Here is a 13,559-nt window from a genome sequence, read left to right as displayed (position 1 = left end):
CTAGGTGACTGAAAAAGTTTTCAGAGGACCAAAGTAGGCTACAGGAAATATTTTACAAAACCCGTATAACATAATCTAAAAACTTAATTTTCCAACATAAATGTATAGTGCTTCAAAAACATTTAGTAGTTTCATGTGTGAAACAACTTTGTGAACAAAATGGTAACATTTAGAAAAAAATGTTATTATTGAGGTGCTAATAACTGAATATGCAAAAGAAGGTCTTTGTACACACTCATATGTAGTAGTTAGGTTACATTTTTAGAGTGTCTGGGGGAATTGTTTTCGTCTCGGAGAACTTTCAAGATTACCAATGTTTCCACGCAGATTTGACTTTCTCCCTGTGGTAAACGATAATGGGGATGTTTTTCTTTTGTTCAATGCTATGTGTCTGCCAGTAGATGGCGATACCATGTTAAGTGTTGTCAGCCTTTCCGCGCCCCCCCTCCCCAAGCTGTTTTCTGATATATGTTGGGTACCATAGAGTGAATCTCAGAACAGGAAGCGGAGGCATAAGCAGAGAGGATTCTGGAAAGGTCTCTTTGTTTTCTTGTCCACAGTGAATGCAAGGGAAAAAAAACTGCAATTAATTTGTAAACCTCTGTAGCCAAAATTCGGAACAACTGCAGGGAAAGCCACAGTATACTCTAACCATCTTGGATGCTGGGCTTTGTTATGCTGTGATTCCTAAGGCTCTGTTGTATCAGGTAAGCTGACAAAACATTTCATTATTTGTACCATAGAATCCAGCTGCTGGGTCATTTTTCTCATTTTAAAATCAAATTCATGCTGCTATTTTTAAACCATTGTTGTTAGCGTGTAAATCACAGGAAGCAAAGACATCATTTGGTGTGTAAACTGCTTACTATTTCTTTATCTTTCAAAGGAAATAGAGGCTCTGTCTAGAAATGGTGACTTATGATACAGACTAGGGATTAATGATGTTGTGTTTTTGAAACAATGCAAATTCTCATGATTTTTTATATTCAGATAGAATATTTTTATTGCACTTAAAGCTAACCTAATGTGTTTCATGGTTTTATATCATCTTGTTAAATGTCCAGTGTGTACAGTATTTTTTAACTGTAAATGTATAGTGAAATTGGAACTATCATTCTTGTGCTTTAGTCTTTCATTTAACAGCTTTGGAGAGGCCGTGCATATAGGGAGTGACAACAATACAGAGGTGTTTGGCTATTTGAAACACATTATTATTTTTCTCTAGACTCTGTTTCCATAGAAGGGGAAAAAGAGAGACAATACTAATGATCAAAAAGAGGTTGAATGTTATAATAATAAAATGTTCCCTATTTGCTTCATAATGAGCTGTTCATTTACTCTTTACATTTTATGTTAAATGCTCACCTTTTAATGTCTTAATTTAAAAGTGTATTTTCTGACGAATTGTCCTATAAGCTTGATGGATTTCTGTTTGTTTTTTTTTCAGTGTAGATGTAATGACTGGTTGTTATTATTATTCCTATTATTATTAATTACAGAAAGAGCCACTTGAGCACAAAACAATAATTCACTTCATCTGTGATCTGCATATGCTGTAATTGTCTTTAAAATATTTTATAGCATAAGCATAAATGTTTCAATTAGTTAGCAGTCACATACTTAAAGTAGGAAATTATTGACAGAAAATCTGTAGGCATTATTTGAAAGGTGTTTTAAAAATTATACAGGTTTTTAAAAATATACAACAGGTAGTATAATATAGCTCAGGAGGACAAAGATAAAGACATTAGTGCCTGTAGAAATTTTCATGAAAACATTCATCACCTTCACTCCAAATAGTATGCGCCCTATATGAAATAAAGACCTCTGATTTCATCCGGGGTTTCCAGGCAATACCAGCTGAAAGAGCTTCAAAAATAGGACTGGAGGCCTCTGAACTGTAATTTTAATGATACAGTAAAAAATATTGATATCTCACTTAGTATTTTAAAATTGAGTACCAATAATAGTCCCTCTGAAAACATTTCAAAATAGTTGTTACCTGGAAGGAAAGCCCTGGATATTGTATTTTTCCAGAGAACTCTCACCAGAGGATAAAAAGAAAAATTGTTTATTTGGACAAGGTTCCCCAAAATGGCTGTTAATTGACTTGAGTGTATTGTGCACACCAGGCTTCTCTACAGGTGACTGGACTTGAGTAACTTTGTTCTGGGTAAACACCAGAGCTGGCCTTGATTGAACTGGTTTACATTTATGAATGGATGCTTGCATGTTGGTCCCTGAATGCTAGCTTTTTTCCCTTGGTATAGCTTCAATGGTCTTTTAGTTGTTCATCTATACATGTGGTCACAGTGTGAAAAGCAAATGCACACAGAGTTCTTCACAAAATGTGCTTTTTGGAAATTTTTAGAAACCAAACATATTTTTATGGAATGGTGTATCAGTCTGAGCATCTTATTCTTTCAAAGAATCTAATGGTAATTTCATCTGTAACATCAAGAATAATACTGTAATTTGTTTGTGTAGCAAAGATAAGTAGGTTGAGCTATGAGCTGTAAGTCTGAGGGTCTGGTTCAAGTTCTGCTACTACAGAGCTTTGTCACTCTCAGAAAAGACAGCAACTATCACGGAAATACATGTTCCTTACCTGTAAAAGATGGAAATTAGAACCAAAGATATATAAGGATACTTTTTATTTTTAAAATTCCATGACTGTAATTTATTTGGGTTTTCTCCAATTAGCTTCTCATCTTCACTAGGCCACCAGTTTAACCGATTCTCACTGAGTTGTATATTATGATGAATGTTGTGCTAAACATGAAAATAGATAAATAGAGGAATAGTGGTGTTTTAAAGGTTCTTGACCAGTTCCTTCTTGGTGGAAACAAGTAGGGAACAATAGGGAGAAGTGGTTAAAATCAAGAACTTGGCAGGTTGGCTCCTATTACTTGACAAATTGTTTAAACTTTCTGAGCCTCTATTACATCTTTTATAGAATAGGAATATAATGCCTGTGTTACAGGATTGTATAACTGAACTAAGGTCTGTTTAGTGCTTAGTATAGATCTCAGAACATGATTACGTTCCTCCTACTTCTCCCTTCCTGCCTTTCTAACCCCCATTGAAAGGACCAGAACAAAGGTAAAGGCATTAAGTTTTCATTATTGATACTACTGTTGTTATTAGTGCTGGTGATATAACATCTTCCACCACAACAAGAAGGACAGAATGAAATGCCAAGAAATTCTGTAGCTGAAAAGTAAATAATTTTCATCATAGAAGAATGTCCTGGGTGAAACAACAAAAAAGTGTGTCACCTATGATAATATCAATTAGTGCTAACATCCTGCAGATTTCCTGGAGAGTTTGTAGAACTTATGATAGCTTCTAGAAGACAATTTTTTATGCCCAGTGATAAGTGTGGTAAGTCATTATGGACTCCACTTCAAATACCTTCTTCCTCTTAACAGAATAGAGGCAAGGGGCTTTATTGCATTTTGCTTTATCAGGATCTACCTATTCGACAAATGTCTTCTGTCAAGATTGACAAATGCAATCTGGATTTTATCTAAAGTCACACTTAAATGCCAAGTGATTTCTACTATGACTACCAGAATACTAAGCCTAAATCCCAGGAAATTCTCAGCTATGTGATCAACTCACAAATTCTCTATTGCTTGAATCCTATTCATGGTACAATAAAAGGTGGAAAGGCAAATGGTACCTGGTGAAATGGTTAACAAAATGCAAAATCTCTGCTTTTCTCTGAAGGATTTTTCCTAAGTGCAGCTTTGCACTCCTGACAGCTGCATGCTACTGGGATCTTTGGGACCTAGAACAGGGATGACCTTTCAGCACCCCAGGCCTCCTAATCCTTCCCTTCAACCACCCTGGGCCTCTTGAAACTGACTCAAGTAACTGAGCTGTCAGCTTCATCTTCATGGCAGTCAAGATGACTTAATGGACTCATGATTAGGCATATCTGAGATGCCTCAGAGCTTGGGAGGCTTAAAATTATGAGAGTAGAGTTCTCAATTAGACAAATGCTGTGCTTGGAATTTGTTGCTAGTCTATCTCCCTTGGCCATAGGTTACTCCCAGCTCTTGTGAGTTCTTTTTAGGGTTGAAGTAAACTGAAAGCATCCGTAAGTTTAAGTATTTAAGGACCTTTCTTTCACCAAAAAAAATGAACATGTGACTAGGTAGTGAAATTTCTTCAAATGGCTATCCATATTTTTTTTCTCATTATCATTCATATACAGAGGCATTGTGAAGTCACTGAATTTATGTTTCATTTGTCATTTAAAAATATATTATGCATTCCCACCTTAATATTGATGGTTTTTTTTTTTTTTACCAATTTTTTAAAAATGTGAGGGTTAATTACCCACCTATCTTTGAAATATAATTAAACAATTAATTTCTATACTTTTAGGTTCTATTATTAAATGTTGAAATTAGCTTTGCTTTCACTTAGATTTTTATCCCATAAACAACTTTCATGGCAAATCAATATAAAACCTAGCATCTGAACTATTATTTCCTTAGGTTGATTGTTATTTGAGGTAGTCATAAAATCTGGGAAGGAAAAAAGCCAATAATACGTTATTTTATGTTGCAAATTCACGCATTTATGTTTCATTAAAACACTACTTTTTTAGTTCAGCTCTTGATAATATTTTTCACTGTGAGGTAAAGTTAACACATTATTTGTTGATATTTTAATAGATTATAACGTGTCGTGTTTCAGAGCAGAATAAGGTTGATTTTTATTTACTTGATAATACAGAAATGAATAAACTCTTGCTCTCTTTCTAAGCAAAGACATTCTTTGTTCTATGAAGTGGCTAATGGGCACTAGCTCTTTGGGTCTCAGAAATTTGAATCTACATCCAGACACACCCACAGTGGAAGGATCCTTAAAATTTGTGTGAATACCTACTTCACTGGATATCACAAGTTTCATTGTGCCAGGTATTAACTGATTTTTTTAATACAACCCACCTCTTTCCTCTCAGTATTTGAAATGATAAAGAATACATTATGGGAAGAATTCTAAAGATTTTTTTAACCAAGACGTTTGAATAAAGTACAGCTTAAGGTAATGTACAAGCAGGTTTAGAATAACAGTGCATATAAACATATGCTGAGAAGTGGTTGTATAAAGAAATTTTGAGGGGTTGTTTTAGTTCAGAGAAACCTTGTAAAAGTCTGGAGTTATTTCTGTAATAATTGAATTAGGTTTTCATTCTTTTGGAGACTGCATATAGGGAACCCTTCATGTGATTAAGCTCTGTGCTGGATCAAAGTGACAGAAATGATGGCCTTTAAATTATTAAAGAGTAGTTTAATATTGTTTTATTCAATGGGTGAAATCAAAGATGGGAAGTCACTCTTTAAATAACTTTGGCCATTTTCTGCCAAGAAGCTCCCTTTTGGGAATTTTAATCTCCTGATATTCAGCTTATACTTTATTTTTACTTGGGTTGTACGGAACATTTTGTCCTTTTCTTTTCCCAAGAGTTTGAATTGGAATAATTCACTAAATCCAATTCTTCTAATAATTCACTAAGGCTTAATTTTTATTTCTAAGAAGTAACATTGTGCTTCTAGCCAACTTGTTCTCGCATAAGATTTAATAGGACACATTTTGTGGGCTTTAGCCTCTGCGTGAGAACTAGTCCCCTGTTCATTCGTTTCTCTGTCTTCTTGGTTTTTCTGCTTGCGACATTTATCTCTCTCTTTGTAAGTTATTTTTGTTCTACCTAACCAAAGACGTTCCAAAGTATTCTGAGCATTTTCTTTTCGTGGAATGTATGTCAGGGTTGGAAATAACCTTAAAGAATAATCCCTAGAAGAAACAAATTCCTACATGGGAAAAGTGAGCAGAAGAATTGAGTGAAGCCATTCCGTTGGGACTGAGGAGCTGAAAGGCAGGTGTGTGCCCTTTGGAATAAGGGGAAACTCTTTCTCAAGGCTAGGACGTTGTTATCAAGTGATTTCTACAAAGACACTGAAAAATCCTGTGAAATGTCATCTATTTCAAATTATTCATAATACCAGACAGAGCCAATAAAACACACTTGCAGCAAGAGACAGCCAAGAAATAGGCCCCTTTTTCATTTTTTTCTTTTTGTTTGTTTTATGTTGTTCCCCCCCCCCTTTTGCCAATCCAAATAGTATGTTAGTGCATAAGGAAAACATAAACCTTAAACGCCAAGGAAAGGAAATTTCTGACTGTGTTTAGAAGCACAGACACATTAATAGTCAGATTTCTGATTGCTAGTCTAGGCTCTTTGAGCTGTTTTGTTTTAAATCCTTAAATCCATGCATTACCTACCTGGTTTCTCTTTTTCCTGCTGATCTTTACGTCACCAGTATACTTAGCATCATAGATCCTTTTTTTTTTTCTTTGTTCTTAGTTATTTGTTTTTTAATTATTATTTAGAGATGGGGGTGAGCTCACTACGTTGCCCAGGAAGGCCTTGAACTCCTGGGCTCCAGCAATCCTCCTACCTCAGCCTCCTGAGTAGCTGGGACTCCAGGCACTCTCCACTGTGCCTGACCTTTTCTTCTTTTTTCCTGTCCGTATTAGTGCTTACCACGCTCTGGCTATCTTGTTCCTGATGTGCTAGTTGGTGCAGTAGATCATGTTCCCACTTCTGTCTTTAGCCGTGATTTGGAAAAATATTATTGATAAGATATTTACATGCGTTTGAATCCTCTATGGTCTCCAAGTTCTAAAAATGTTCTGATTTTTAATTACACGGTTAAAATAAATCCTTTCTTAATATTTGTTTCCAATGATTTCATTGGTCATACTATCAATCTTATATGTTTATACCAAAAACTAATGTACAATATTAAATTAGCATGGGAAGAACAAGCAAATATATAATTCACAATTATAGATTGTGAATCGTACTCTCTTTTTTTTTATTCTTGGTCAGTAAGTGGGAAATCAGACATTAAAATCAAAATGGGAAGTGAAAAATATAAATTTGTAAAATTTCAATGATAAAAGTGACAGGAGAAAAAAAAACAGGTGCAGGGAAAGATCTAGAGGCTGCAGATATGCTGAGAGAAGGCAAAGAGGTGGCGTGCTCTGAGTTCATTCTCAGCGTGGCCCCTGCTGAGGGTGCACATGCTTTGACCAATTCAGATTCTCTGAGGCTGAGTCTGGGTATCAGCGTTTGCTGAAAAGCCTTACAAGTATAGCTCCAATGTGCAGCCAGGTTTGAAACTAGACCAAGGCAGAGAAAAATAAGAGAAGCCAATGAGAATTTGACTAGAGAAGTAACAGATAGCTAACAACAGATTTTCAGACTAATTTAAAGATGCTAATTAGTGAACATGTGTTTGGTAAGGACACCCTGCAAATACTTAAGAAAATAAAAAATGCAGTCGAGTTTATTTCTCCCTTGGTTGACCGAGTTGGCGTTTATGCTATGTGTTTAGGTAACTTTATATTTCAATTTGTCGATTTCTGACCCTTAATTCTGTGTGAAAGTTGACCCAACCACTGGTTACGGTCCATTTTGCAAGCTAACCACATAAACGCTTGTGCACACTTGGAAGTAAACGCCCCAACTTCAATTTGTACAACCAGATTCATTCTTTTTATTAATGCTGTAACTCATAAATTGCTGGAGGATTAAATCTTAACTAATCAAAAAAAAATGGGTCTAAGGAAAGATCCTCTTTGAATGCATAAATTATCTGACTGGAAATGAAATACTTTGATTCTTGATTTTCTTTGAACTGCAGTTTTGGCAGAATTAGAGGAAAGGCAGTTTCTGTAAACCAGCAAATTTTTTAAAGCCAAAATCCTTTAAAAGGTATTTTCAGAAATGCTATTTCTGAGAAAAAAATTAATCGAATATCCAAGTGAGATTAATAATTAATTGCATTTCTTAAAAAGAATCCCATTTGTAAGGTGAGTCAGCTGTTTCAGCTCTTCAGGGAGATATTCCCTGGGTTAACACTCCAGTTGCTGGTCGATGTTGGGTTCCCACAGATGCGGAGGGAACATGGAGGACAATCCGTTAGAGTAGATGTGTCCTACCGTCTTCTCTCTAGAGGAGCATCATTTAATAGGAATGTCAAACTATGATTCCTACCTCTGACATGCTGTCACCCTGATCAATAAAATTATGTTCATATAGAAAAGATCTGTTAAATCTCAGTCTGAGAATATCCCTATTTTGAAGCAGGTGTTTTGTGCTCTGTGGTAAACACAAGAAATACATTGCCACATTCAAGGCCACGCTTAGGATGAATGTCTGTGACACCGTGCTTGGGTTCTCCCCCTGACATCACTTACTTCAAAAAAAAAAAAAAATTACATCCTACCTTTACAAACAAAGGCTTTAGAAAGTTTGCATAAATATGTAAATATAAGCCAGTAACATATTAATAAAAATGAAAGCCTGAATCAGAGAAGGAATGCTTTCTGAAGACACCTTAAATGGCTCCATTAGTATAAAGAAAGAATAGTTTGCCCTTGATATAACCATTCCTCTCTACCAAGGTGGAAACCACTCTTAAGAACTAACTTGGTCTCTTTTGAGGAATGTATTCTAACTTCTTGTTCAAAAACGTTGAATATATTTTGCAGAGGGAAAGGTAATGCTTAAGAGCAAATGAAAAGTGGCTGAGCACATGCAAACATGATGCAGATCTCTAAGCAAATTGATACAAAGGAGTTAAGAGGCAGGAGTAACACAAAAGTGAGCTATCTCTCATGCATGTGTAAGGTAAGCTCTTCTTTTTACTCAATACCTTAAAATTAGCCCGAGTCATTGTAAGAGATATTTCTTTTAAACTCCCATGAAATACACTGTAGTGGTGCCAACGCTCTAGGGGATCAATTTAATCCGAAAATGATATACAGTGTTTTCTACGATCCTCATCCCTCAGGAAAGCTAAGTTTGGAAAGTTTTATACATAAGATTTTCTACTTATTCTCTCAATTTCTTTCTAAGTGAAAATTTGGAAGACTAAGTCATGCAAAGGCACACTTGATGTGCGAACTCTCTTTACTTTCTAATCATTTCTTCTGTAAACCTAACATTTATCTTTTCTTCCTTCCTTTATTTATTTATTTTGCAGTTTTTGGCTGGGGATGGGGCTCAGTTTGAACCCACCACTTCCGGTATATGGGGCCGGCACACTACTCCTTTGAGCCACAGGTGCTGCCCCCTAACATTTATCTTAACAAAATTAAAATCTTAATTTTTAAGGGGCGTAGCCCTTGAAGAATGAGTGAACTCAATGTCCAATTTCGCACAGGTATTTGTATCAGCATCCTGAGTCATCCCTATGCTTGAGGGGACAGTTCAGGTGGCCCACCTGGCATATGGTAGGACATTTATCCTCCCTGGCATCTTCTCCTTCAGCTCTTCTTAGGTTCATCCCCATGACTGCTGCCTTTCTAGTCAGTTTCTAACTCCCTACATCCTCTAGCCTCAAAAGGGTGACAATAGACAGGCCAGGCCAGTCTTCTTGGCTCTCATTAGCAATTTGGTTGCTGTGACTGCTGTCTAAAATAAAATTTTGCATCATCTGTCATTTTGTCTTACCTGTGGCATTCTCATTTTCCTTTAGCTTCAAAAAGAAATGATGTTGCACAGTATCCTCCTGCCTTTACCTGTGGAGACCTTCCACTGTGCGTTCCCCGCCGCTGCAGTAACTGGCATCCTCCACGCCTAGATCAGGGTGGTGCCCGCAGCAGGCCCTGGCTCTATTTTGGTTGCAATGATGTGCTTATTGGCAGAAGGAAAAACATGGACTCTTTGGGTCCTGAATTCAGATCCTAGGACAGATTTTTTTTTCAGCATTCTTTATTTTAATAGGCTCAATTTGGGGGAGATTTAACCAAGTGACCAACCAGATTTCACTAAAAAGCAGAACTTTTGCATTTTTATTTTTAACTGCAATTGGTATAAAATTTCCCAGATGAGGAGATTTTTGTTTTGTTTTGTTTTGTTTTATTTTGTTTTGTTTTTGTCGAGACAGATTCTATCCTATGCCCTAAGCAGAATGCAGTGGTGTTATAGCTCACTGCAACCTCAGACTCGGGCTGTGGGCTGGGGGCATCCTGCTGGCTCAGCCTCTGAAGCCACTGGGATTACAGGTGCTCGCCATGATGCCCAGCTGGGTTTTTCCATTTTTTTCATGAGTTGGAGTCTCGTTCTAGCTCAGACAAGCCTGAAACGACTGAGCCCAAGCAATCCTCCTACCTTAGCCTCCAACAGGCGTGAGCCACCATGCCTGGCAGAGGGGACTTTTTGTATTAGCATTTCATGAAGAAATCAGGTATGCATAATTGAATATCTAGAGTCAGAAAGGATACAGGGAAAGTTCTTTTCAGCAACCATTCTTCAAGCTATCCTCTACTCAAGGCATTCCTGTTATTTATTCATCAAAAAGAAAAACAGTTTAAATTTGAGCTAGAGAGGGCCTATGCAAGGGCCTGGTCCACGAAAGCCTTCTAAAAATGCACATAACCTCTACCAGGGTAGCACATGTACGTCACTACGTGATTAGTACAGTATTCAGTGACCCCCTATTCAGACGATAGGCTCTTGCAATACCCTCAGACCATTTTCTCTCCGAACATTTGAAGTACACCTAGCACAGATTCCTAAAGCCTGGACACTGAACTAGAGTTTTAGAGACAAAACAGGTATTAAAATTTATCAGCCCAATTTTTCCTCCTTTCCTTTCTTTTTTTTTACAGTGAGGACACTAACACCTGAAATCTTGAGTGTTCATTATATCACAGCAGGTGATATTCATCTAGAATATGGGTTACCTGAATTGCAACTTGAATTCCTCTCGTTATATTTTCCTCTCACTCTTACTGATCTTTCCATTAATTTCTTTTTTTCTTAAGAAAGATTTGGCAGGAACATGTTGCATTATCTTCTGTGGCATCATCCCAGCATGATGTGACTTTGTACATGCTTTACAACCATTTCTTCACAAGCATGGATAGTAGAGAAGTCATCTTCATGTGGTTGGTTTGGCTAACGAAGAATCAATCACATCACAGCAGACCTTCAGACCCACCTGAAATCCTATAGTCTACCACTTACACTGGTCTGATTAAAACCTCTCTGCTACAGGCTAGATAAACCCCCATCCTTTGTATTTTAAATCTCAACGACCTACAGATAACAAGTGGAAGAGTCAGCTCTCCAATCTTTAAGTAACTGAGTTGTACCTCAAGATCCTAGTTCTAAATTTCCCTCAGGTTGCCAAGTGAAAAAGGCAATCGACTCTCAACACTCAGTTGTGAAAACAGCGCCGCTGTCATTTTGATTACAGTCAGTAAACAGTCTGTGTTTGGCTGGAAAGAAACTGCCTAAAGCAAATGGTACCAGCAAGCAGCAGGAGAAACGTGGCTGAAGGCAGCTCATAGGGCTGTCTGTTGTGGCTGAGGTGAAGGTAAGAGTATAGATCACGGATTGTGCCGAGAATGCTGTTTGCTTTCTGTCTGTCACGTTGCCAGTTTACTTCAAAGGAGAGCGCTTCCTATAGTTCTGCTATGCTCAGATTTAAGTATGGTTTCCGTATCACTGAATGTGCATGCAGTGCACAGGCACCCACACACAGGACGTTCACTTTTTCAAAACAAATTTTTCACTATGGTGTTTCTTGGTCCCAAATCCTATGACTTCAAGACGAAAGCAACTATGTGACGAAATAAAATAGAAAAACTGTCGATCTAGAGAGTCCCATCCCCACTTTAGAACTTCTCAGAACAGGGAATTGCTCTCTTCATTCATGCATTTGTTCATGGCTTCAACCACTTGAAAGCGAGGATGGATAAGGGGAAAGATATACCCAAGACAAGCACTGTCTAGTGGAAACATAATGAGACCCACAGGTGTGCTTTTAAATTTTCTACGTGCTAACATCCAAAAAAGAAAGAAGTGAAATGGATTTTATTAATGATATTTTTTATTTAAACAAGTATATCCAAAATATTATCATTCCAAAATTTGGCACCTACCTGCATTTCAGGGGCTCAGTTCCTGCATGTGGTCGTGGCTACCACATTGGACAGGACATTTGTAGAATTTTTTATGGTAATGGTATTCAAAAGTATCTAATAATTTCCTGCGTACTTTGATAGGTCCTTCTCCTCAAGGAATTTGATAGTAAATGTAGAAGCAATAAGACACATCCTCAATAACAACAGAAGACAGAATATTATCATTATTGTAAACAACTTAAAGACAATACGTGCATGCTGCGGGAGTTCAGAGGAAGGCAGAATCACTGCTGACTTGGAATTGCAGTATGCTGAGGCTCGGAGCGTAGACAGGATTGTAACAGGCAACAATTGGTGGGGGATGCTACTTCAGGAAGAGGGCACATTTTCCAATGCCAGACACCAAAAATGGGGTTATTGCAGGGAAGGGCGAACAAATGAGTTTGACTAGAGAAAAGCATGTCTGTGTGCAGAGGACATACAATGAAGCTGGAGAAGTCGACTGGTAAAATACTTGTAGAAAGACTTCGATTACACTTCCCAAAGAAAAAGTTCATTGGATTTGGTGGCAACATTTACTAGCCATGTGGCCTTGGGCAAATTGCTTACCCTCTCTGAACCTTCTGGTTTACTGATCTGCAAAATGAGGAAAACAGTCATATGGTTGGTGTGAACACTAAATGAACCGATCTTTGCTGGGCACAGTGCCAGAGCATGCTTATTCAGGGTTCTCTATGTTATCATTCTTACTTCTTATAGTAGGAAATACTTTTAGTAAAGTGTTCAGGCCTCAATTTACAATGTGTCAAAGAGAGCCTGGTAAACTTAGCACAGTTACACAGTCATCTTTATGGTAAAGAGGACTTTAATGTATATATTTTGCTCTAGATTAAACTGAACTACACAATCAGGAAATATGGTCCCTACAGAGCGTTTGGCCGTTGTTATCCCTGCATTGAGTCCTTTTGTATTTTGTCGTGCTAACAGCAAACCAAGTTACCTTATTTATTGAACCAGTTTCTATTAGCGCACAGTTCTGTTTTTTCTAAACATTGCTATCATAAACAAGGTTGTCATAAACAGAATACAGGACTTTCTAAAGAGTGGTCTGAATTCCAAATAGTAAATCCAATAAAAATGACTACCTATTTTTAGAAGCCAAAATTAAATATTTATTGATTCAAGACATATATGTTGAGCACTTACTAAGTACCATGCATTGTTCTAAACACATGAGAATCACTGGTGGATAAAATAGACCCCCAAAAGGCAAATATTCCAGTCCTGGGAGGCTTGTGTGCTACTCAGGAGAGACATAAAAATGATATAGTATATAGTATGACAATAAGCGTTTTGGAAATGACAGTTCAAGGTAAGGGAGAGGAAAGGACCCACGGGCAGGTCCCTCAGGACACAGTTATAAGAGGGACTTTACCTAACAAATGCAAACATTGGAACTTAATTCTTTGTACTTCACTTAAGCTAAAACAATAAAAATAAATAAATATAATAAAAAGGCAAATGTTTGTCCAAAACTTGAAGGAGACAGAGTCAGTCATTCATCTTACTAAAGGAAAAGCATTTCAGGTGAGGGAAAG

The 13,559-nt window shown here is 37.2% G+C and overlaps 1 protein-coding gene across 1 annotated transcript in view; it reads left to right on the top strand.

Annotated features, from left to right (window-relative positions):
* The first annotated feature begins 534 nt into the window (after positions 1-534).
* The window catches only part of LOC128590488 (sodium channel protein type 3 subunit alpha), a 111,338-nt gene continuing 98,313 nt past the window's right edge, over positions 535-13,559 (top strand). The window contains exon 1 of the mRNA XM_053597809.1: positions 535-707. The gene's annotated coding sequence lies outside the window, so the exon portion shown is untranslated. The remainder of the gene's footprint in view (positions 708-13,559) is intronic.

The sequence above is a fragment of the Nycticebus coucang genome, chromosome 7 (genome assembly GCF_027406575.1).
Source record: "Nycticebus coucang isolate mNycCou1 chromosome 7, mNycCou1.pri, whole genome shotgun sequence".
NCBI lineage: Eukaryota > Metazoa > Chordata > Mammalia > Primates > Lorisidae > Nycticebus > Nycticebus coucang.
The sequence above is the reverse complement of the archived record's forward strand: the minus strand, read 5'-3'. Positions and strand labels throughout refer to the sequence as shown.